The 8426-nt window shown below is 35.0% G+C and overlaps 1 non-coding gene across 1 annotated transcript; it reads left to right on the top strand.

The window, feature by feature from the left end:
- The first annotated feature begins 6491 nt into the window (after positions 1-6491).
- LOC123390125 lies at positions 6492-6599 on the top strand. The gene has a single exon (XR_006604750.1). It is a non-coding gene; the product is annotated as a U6 spliceosomal RNA (small nuclear RNA).
- Positions 6600-8426: the final 1827 nt, after the last annotated feature.

Genomic DNA, 8426 nt, shown 5'->3' with positions numbered 1-8426 from the left:
CCCAATTATGGTTGGGTAATTAGATCCCCAACCTCCAATTTTTCACATTCACCCTTCTAACATTCCAAAATATCAAAGTATCTCTCTCTCACCAAAGCTCCCCCTTACCGGACTCCACTCTACTCACTGTATTGACAGTTAGATCTGCTCTAACCTTTGTAGTGACGCCAGTTTTAATGGCGCATTCAGTCCATTGACAGAGCTGTATTTTTTCCCCCAGCCTCTCCTCTCCTCTCCTCCCCACACTACCACCCCCCATCCCCTTAACCCTCAGAAACAAAAGGGTAAAAAAAAAAAAATCCTCTAACTTGTATAGTTTGTACTTTTGATAAAAGGTTTCGGTGATGAGCTCTGGCAGTGGCGCTTCTTTTCTAATGTCTTTTTATCTGTATTAATTCCTCAGATGAAAACTTTAAGGAACAATGAAGGAGAGAGGTAGTGCTCTGAAACGGTGAGAAGAAAAAATTACACAGCACACCTGGGACAGATGAAGCCAAACTAGTGCTTTTATAATGCCAATCAGCAGGGCTGTTATCATCCCTCTAATTAGGAAAGCAGCCTAAAACAGAGAGCACTTGGGGAAATGGTAATGTTATGGTTTTGCACTTAAAAGGAGAGACATTTCCTGCACTGTAAGAATCTAGGATTGGGGCTGACAAGTCCTTTAATTAATGGGCAGGATTCCCTGTGTGTGCAAGTGTGTGTGCATGTTTTAATTCATAAAAGTGGACAAAGGGTGCTATGCGGAAGGGGGGGGGGAGAAGAGTGATGGGGGAGGGAGGGTGAGTCCATTAGTTTGAAGATGAACAGAGTTCATAGCTACATTCATCTTCTTTTTTAACCCCCAAAGGACTGAGGTGCAGAAGTGCAGTGAGCTGGTGTTTTTTGCTTTTGTTTTTGTTTTAGTTTTTCCCAGGAATTTGAATGTTTAACTGAATAAAAGCCCAAGGCCAAAAGCAAAGCAAACACAAAGTTTGAGCGGACCCGTGTTTCAAGTTGGCGAACCCTTGTGTTCTGGTTTCCCCCTTTCACTGTGTCTTTGGACTGCTGTTTCACACAGTTAAGCTGGGGCTTTAGTCTGGACTGTCTTCCCACTCACAGGTGACTAGGTTCTCTTTCATTTTGCTGTGTTAAAGAAATACACAAGTTAAATAATTCCAGGAACAAGATTACTTACTGTTTTAAAGAAACATATATATATATATGGCCTAGTATCCTAAGAAAAAGAGTTAATATTTGTCTTTTGGAGGGTCTTGAAACTGAACACTTTGAAAGTGGCAGCATCGGGTTCTCAATACTGTTTTAAATGGCTTAGGAAAAATTCTCCAATAACTCTGAAAGATATTTCTACATTTTTTCTTTCTCTTTCCCTCTCTCTGTAATTAGTGCCAAACATGCATATTTCCATATATCTGCATTCATAACAGCATATGCGGTATATTAGTTCGTGGGGTAATTGACATACAATTTAGTAAGATCTTACCTAATTTACAAATTTTCCCCCAATCCAAAATGCTTGATGGCCACCTCCAATCTATATACCAGTGTGTTGCCTAAAAACTGCTACTGCAGTCACACAGACAAACCAAAGGATTTTACAGAAGTTGCAATTAAATAACTTTATCTTACTTTGAACTAGTGCTTGATTTATACATTTCACTAGGTAAAATAAATAAGCTTCTTAAGAACATAGCTTATTCATTTTTTTTTTTAAATCATAGTATCAGTGTCTTTTTAAGGGAAATGGAACCTCTGCTCTCCAAATATTACTAAATTTAGATTCCCTAAATATAACCTGATAAGAAGAGAGGACCTTTACAACAGTGTTTATTTTATTTTAACGTTTTGTAAACAAATTGGAGGTAAGAATAATCCTTAAAGAGATTAATGGTGTTAGCAGTTCTCATACAGAGTTGAAATGGAAAAACAGACTCCTTCTAATTCAAAGGAAGCAGAAAGTGAAACCAAATTGTCTAATTCTCAATAGCTCAATACGATGAAAAGAACAAACCAAGAGGAGCTTCCAAGATTATTTTTACAATTTTTCAAGGTTATTTTCAGTAGAATTTAAGACAAAAGAAATATCACATTGTTAGTAATCATTTGAAAGAAAATTTTCTTCTTTTTAAAGAAAATCACTTCTTAAACACAATAGTATTCTCCATTTTCATGTTCCTCCAACAGCTGGGGGGGGTGTAATATTTTAAATGTCCTCTCCCAATTACTTTAACTATTAAACAACCACACCAAGCTTTAATTCACTGATTTTTTCCCATGGAAAATCTTTTTTTAAGAAGGACAAGTGACACCTTTAGAAGGAAATGGAAATGAACTTTGACTCAGAGTGACCTGCAGTGGGTAATAAACCTGAGAAATGATATCGTAATAGGCAATATTTTATTTCAGTAAGGAAAAACAAACACACCTAAACAGAAACACAGGCTTGATACATTTCTTCTGAATCAGTCCATAATAGCAATTTGCTCTCCTCTTAAATTACACTCCATGACAAAACTAAACTTTTCAATGTTGGCCATATTCTAAAATGATCTTCCGAAATATTAGGTAATTTTTTACTTATCTAGGTATCACAACAGACTTGTTCTTATGTAATCAAGAACTAAGGGATCAACCCTCTGCCCCACTTGCAAGTTTTGTAAGTTTGTATCCTAGATCAAATTTCTCCTTTCCAACTGCATACTTCTGTTTCAGTTTTCTACATATGGAACAGAATCATCATCCACTGCTAAGAGAATCTGAGGCTTATCTGAGGTTTTAAAATGATAGTGTCTTTTAGGAATCTGAACCAACCACAATTCTGGCCATTACTAGTATCTCTTCAGTTGGTTGAGTTGTTTTTGTTGTTGTTGTTGTTGTTTTTAAGTTATATTTTTAATTCTTACATGGAATACATTTGTCAACTTTATATTTTGGAGACAAATTTAATATGTTTATCTTGGTTAAATTCTTTTAGAGATAAGATGTATACAATTCAGGAGAGGATTACACTTCATTTACAGTCCTCAAACTATTTCTTCATGACTTTGCAGACTGGTTGGAAAGTTTATGTCTATATGTGGCTATGAGCCAAGAAGATAGGCAATGCAATCCGTGGAAGGAGCTAAATTTAATGCAGATCGTGGTCCTTCCTGTCTTTCTCTCAGTACTGAATCACCTAACATTACCCACCTCCCTCGCCCCACTGCCAAGAAATGGGCATAAAGATTTTCAAGCAAAGTTTCAAATACATGTCATTGAATTTCTGATAGGACCTCTGAACTGATATAGATAATGGGAAGTTAAAAATATTTTCATTTTCCAAGATTAGAGATAATGTACAGAGAATATTATGTTATAATAACTAGCATATAGAAATTTCTCAATAAGATACTGATTATTATCATATCCAATATGGCCCAACTGAATATTTTTACTCTTTAATGAAGGGTCATTCTTATTGTAATTTCTGTGCTACTGTACTTCTCTAACACTTTGAGGGCTTCATTGAAAATGGATTATAGTTAGTCTGTATTGCCCCCTGCTATGTTCTAAATGTCTGTGTCCCAATAAAATGTTGAAACCCTAACATTTCAGGAATTGGGGTTCTTATAAAAGAGATTCCACAGACATTCCTTGCCCTATATGAAAACACCAGCTATGATTTGAAAAGCGGGTCCTCACCAAAATGTAACCATGCTGGTATCTTGACCTTGGACTTCCAGCCTCCAGAACCATAAGAGATAAGTTTCTGTTATTTATAAGCTACCTAGTCTGTAATACTTTGTTATAGCAGGTTGAAAAGACTAAGACTTCGCTAGGCTAAATACTCTGAAGATTCAAGTTTTAACCTAATTAGTTTTACATTCTATACCTTGCAGAGTGTGGTAACTTGCTCACAGTAGATATTTGTTAAATGCTGATTAAAGTGATTTGAATTAAACAAAGTAGCCACAGAAGATAATGCTCAAAGTGAAATTTTGGATAAAAATAACAACCTACGCATACTAAAACAAAATGCTAGTTGATACTACTATTTAGATATTTTCACAAGATGTATACCTTCAGAAAGATTTATTACAGCACAGTGCAAAGATTTGTTTTGTCATCTGTCTTCATGATTACATCATAAGTTCTTGGAGGCAGTATCTGCAGGGTCTATCACAGTGCCTAGCATATAATAACAACTTAATAAATGTTTACTGCATGAGTAACTCAATGGAAGAATAATAAATGAATATACTCAAAGGATAGTTGATCTAAATGAAATTATCATGACTGAAAAGTGCTAGGTTTCTGAAAAAAGTAAAGAAGTAGACAAAAAATGGAGGTCAATAGAATTTTCAATACAAACTAGAATCATAGAAGTATCTTGTGCTGTGTAGAAACATTAAGATTTTGGAAGGTTTATGGTATTGAGCATGTTTACCAGATGATGTTTATTAGTTATTACTATGAGGGAAATGTCTTAAAAACTTTTATGAGGCTATTAGTAGTGAAAAAATATCTCAAGTAACTTATTCAAAGTAGTCCTAATATACACCACTTTTGCTAGTTTGTCTTAAACTACTTAAGAAAACACTAAAAAGACAAAACATGGGATCAAAGCTCAAAAAATACAAGGATAGATCTGGGAGGAACTTCATTAACCAATAATAGGTCAATTTCCTTGGCATTTTCAGTTTTCATTTCACACCTGAAAAAGGTAGGAAGACACTTTATGGTTTCCTTGTGTTTCTTCCCATGGGTCTATATCCAGAGTATATACCAACCAATGAAAAAGATGATTCATATGCTGATTTTTGATGTATTTAAAGCTTATTTGCAAATCTCCCCCACTTTCCCATTTGCCATCTTTCTCACCTTCAGAAAAAGCATCTTTCAGAAACAGCTGGGCAAGACCTATGGAGGAGACCCCTGATTGCTTATTGTATACTGGCTGCTTTTTTCTTCAAAAACAAAGCTCTGAAGACAGTGACAGAAATATTCTGGATACAGTGGATGGAGGGACTCTGGTTGCTGTCTATTATATCTTCCAGTTTCAGAGGCCCAAGCAGGAAGTAAAAGAGAAATCACCACCTCAGTTGAATGAATACCTGCTAGAAACTGAGAGTCATATTACAATCTGGACACATCAATTTTGTAAGTGTGAATTTCATGAAGATTTTGTTGTCACTGATTTATCAGAATGTGATTTAGGGTAATTGAGCCATCCTATATGCTGAGAATCAATGAATTCAAGAAATGCCCATTCAATAATTTGTAACAGGGAAAACAAAAACAAAAACAAAGCAGAACACTAAATAACCAAAACCTATTATGGAATACCACTCTGAAGACCCAAGGGAAGAGTATATCTCTAAAATTAATGTCTTACAAGACTCAAGAGAACATTCTGGAATGTACTTACTATTCTCAATAAAATCCAAGAAGAATGAGCCTCCATCAGGCAGGACTAGTCAGGAGTAAAGAATACAAATTGAATTATAAACAGAGATAGACAAGCTAAAGAAAAATTTCAATAAAACTAAATGTATAACAGGAAAATTCAAGCCCATGTTTTACAAGGCTCTGAGGATACTGAACTATAGTAATGATAACACAGAAGCATGAATCAGTGACATGGAAGATGGATTTGAGATGCTCTTTTAAAATGTGCAAGAAGAGGGTAAAGAGATTAAAATTATGAAAGAGAACATGATAGTTCATAAGACCTAAAGGGGAGCTTTAATATGTGACTAATTTATATTCCTAAAGAAGGAACTAAAACACAATGCAGGAGCAGTAAATAAAGATATAATAGACAAAAATCTGACTGACCTGAATATGCAGATTTGAGTGACATGACTAAATTCAAAATGTACATAAAAATGTAACCTACAAAATTCATATAGAAAAAGTTTTGAATTCCAAGGTAATTAACTAATAATTTAAAAACTGTCAAGTACATGTACTCTGAAAACTGTAAAACATTGATGAAAGAAATTAAAGACAACACAAATGGAACAATATTCCATGCTCCCGATTAGAAGAACAAATATTGTTAAAATGTCTATATGACCCAAAGCAATCTACACATTTAATGCAATCCCTATCAAAATAAACAACAGTATTTTTCACAGAACTAGAATAATCATAAAATTTGTATAGAACCACAAAAGAGACTGAAAAGCCAAAACAATCTCAAAAACAAAAAACAAAGCTCGAGGTATCACAATTCCAGATTGAAGTTATACTACAAAGCTGTAGTAATCAAAATGGTATGTACTGGCACACAAACAGACACTTAGATCAATGGAATGAGGTAGAAAGCCCAGAAACAAACCCACGATCATATGGGTAATCTCCAACAAAAGAGTTAAGAGTATGTAATGGGAAAAAGTTTCAACAAATAGTGTTGGGAAAACTGGATGGCTACTTGCAAAAGAATGAAACTGGACCTCTTTCTTAAACCATACACAAAAATAAATTCAAAATGGATTAAAGACCTAAATGTGGTTCACTTCTGTGTCACATACACTGAAATTGGAATGATACACAGAAGATTATCACAGCCCTTGCACAAAGATGACACAAAAATTTGTGAAGGGTTTCATAAGGAAAAAAAAAAAAAAAAGACCTAAAAAGACCTAAATGTGAGACAAAATAAAAATCCTAAAAGAGAGCACAGGCAGTAATTTCCTTGACATTGACCATGGCAACATTTTTCTAGATGTCTCCTGAGGCAAAGGAAACTAAAGCAAAAATAAACTATTGGGGCTACATCAAAACAAAAAGTTCTGCACAGCAAAGGAAACAACAGATCTAAGAAATAACCTACTAACTGGGAAAAGATGATGTATCATATAAAGGGTAGTATCCAAAATATATAAAGAATGTATACAAACTCAACACCCCCAAAACAAATAATCCCAATTAAAAATGGGCAGAAGACATGAGCAGACATTTCTCTAAGGAAGACATATAGGTGGTCAAGAGACACATGAAAGAATGCTCAATGTCATTCCTCATCAGGGAAATGCACATCCAAACTACAGTTAGATGCCACCTCACACCTGTCCCAAGGGCTACACATAAAAACACACAAAAAACACATGTTGGAGAGGATGTGGAGAAACAGGAGTCCTTGTGCACTGTTGGTGGGAATGCAAACTGGTACAGCCACTGTGGAAAGCAGAATGGAGGTTCCCTTTAAAAAGTTAAAAACAGAACTACCCTCTGATCAGTAATTGCTCTGTTTGGTATTTACCCAAAGAATACAAAAACACTAATTCACAAGAATATATGCACCCCTCTGTTTATGGCAGCATTATTTATAATAGCTAAATTATGGAAGCAGCCCAAGTGTCCAGTGATGGATGAATCAATAAAGAAGATGTGTGTGCGTGAGTGTGTGTGTGTGTGTGTGTGTGTGGTGAAATATTATTCAGCCATAAAAAAGAATGAAATCTTGCCATTGCACAGACACGGATGGAGCTAGAGAGTATATTGCTAAGGAAAATAAGTCAGAGAAAGACAAATATCCTATGCTTTCCCTCATAAATGGAATTTAAGAAACAAAAAAATGAACAGAGGAAAAAAGGAGAGAGACAAACCAAGAACCAGACTCTCATCTGTAGAGAACAAACTGATGGTTACCAGAAGGGAGCTGAGTGGGGGGGGGGGTAAAATAGGTGACGGAGATTAAAGAATACATTTATCATGATAAGCAGTGATCAATCTATAGAACTGTTAAGTCACTATATTGTACACCTGAAACATGACACTGTATGTTAACTACACTGGAATTAAAAAAAAAAATAAAAAAACAAAAAACAAAACAAAAACCTGTTAAGTATCCAAATAAGTGGAAAGGGAAAAGAAAAGATTATTCACAAAGGAAAAATGTATCTAGATAGCTTCGGATATTGTTCCTGCAAATATTCTGAAACAGTGAAAAATATCTAAGAATTTTGAAAGGATAACATTGTGATCTAAGGATTTCACATCGCAACAACTTGTATTTCTTGTGTAAAAGCCATTAAAGGACGGTTTCAGATGCATAAAGTAGTCAGAAAAAGAACATTTACGTAATTTTACAAAATGTATGATCTGAAATGTTGCTCCAAATTAATCTCAAGGGATAAGATTTTAAAAATCCAAAGACAGGAGGGTCATGGCACAAAAAGATGTTTAGGTCAAAATATCTGGAATCCTTATTGATAATTCTTTGGTAGGACGATCCTATGAACTAGAACTTCTTTCACTTGTTTCTCTTCACCTCTCACACCACCCTCATCATCAGGAAACATATTTCTCATGCTTCATTTTTCGCCTCACAGTTTATAAAGAATCTCTTGTTAGGTCCAACAACTTGGGAACTAACCAGCATGTATGAGATGGCTAGAACATGATATTTGCATGGCTGAGATACTATGCTTGAGAGAGTT

This window comes from Mustela putorius, unplaced genomic scaffold, assembly GCF_011764305.1.
Source record: "Mustela putorius furo isolate JIRA1106 unplaced genomic scaffold, ASM1176430v1.1 tig00537227_pilon_pilon_pilon, whole genome shotgun sequence".
NCBI lineage: Eukaryota > Metazoa > Chordata > Mammalia > Carnivora > Mustelidae > Mustela > Mustela putorius.
This window is presented reverse-complemented; position numbering and strand designations above follow the sequence as displayed.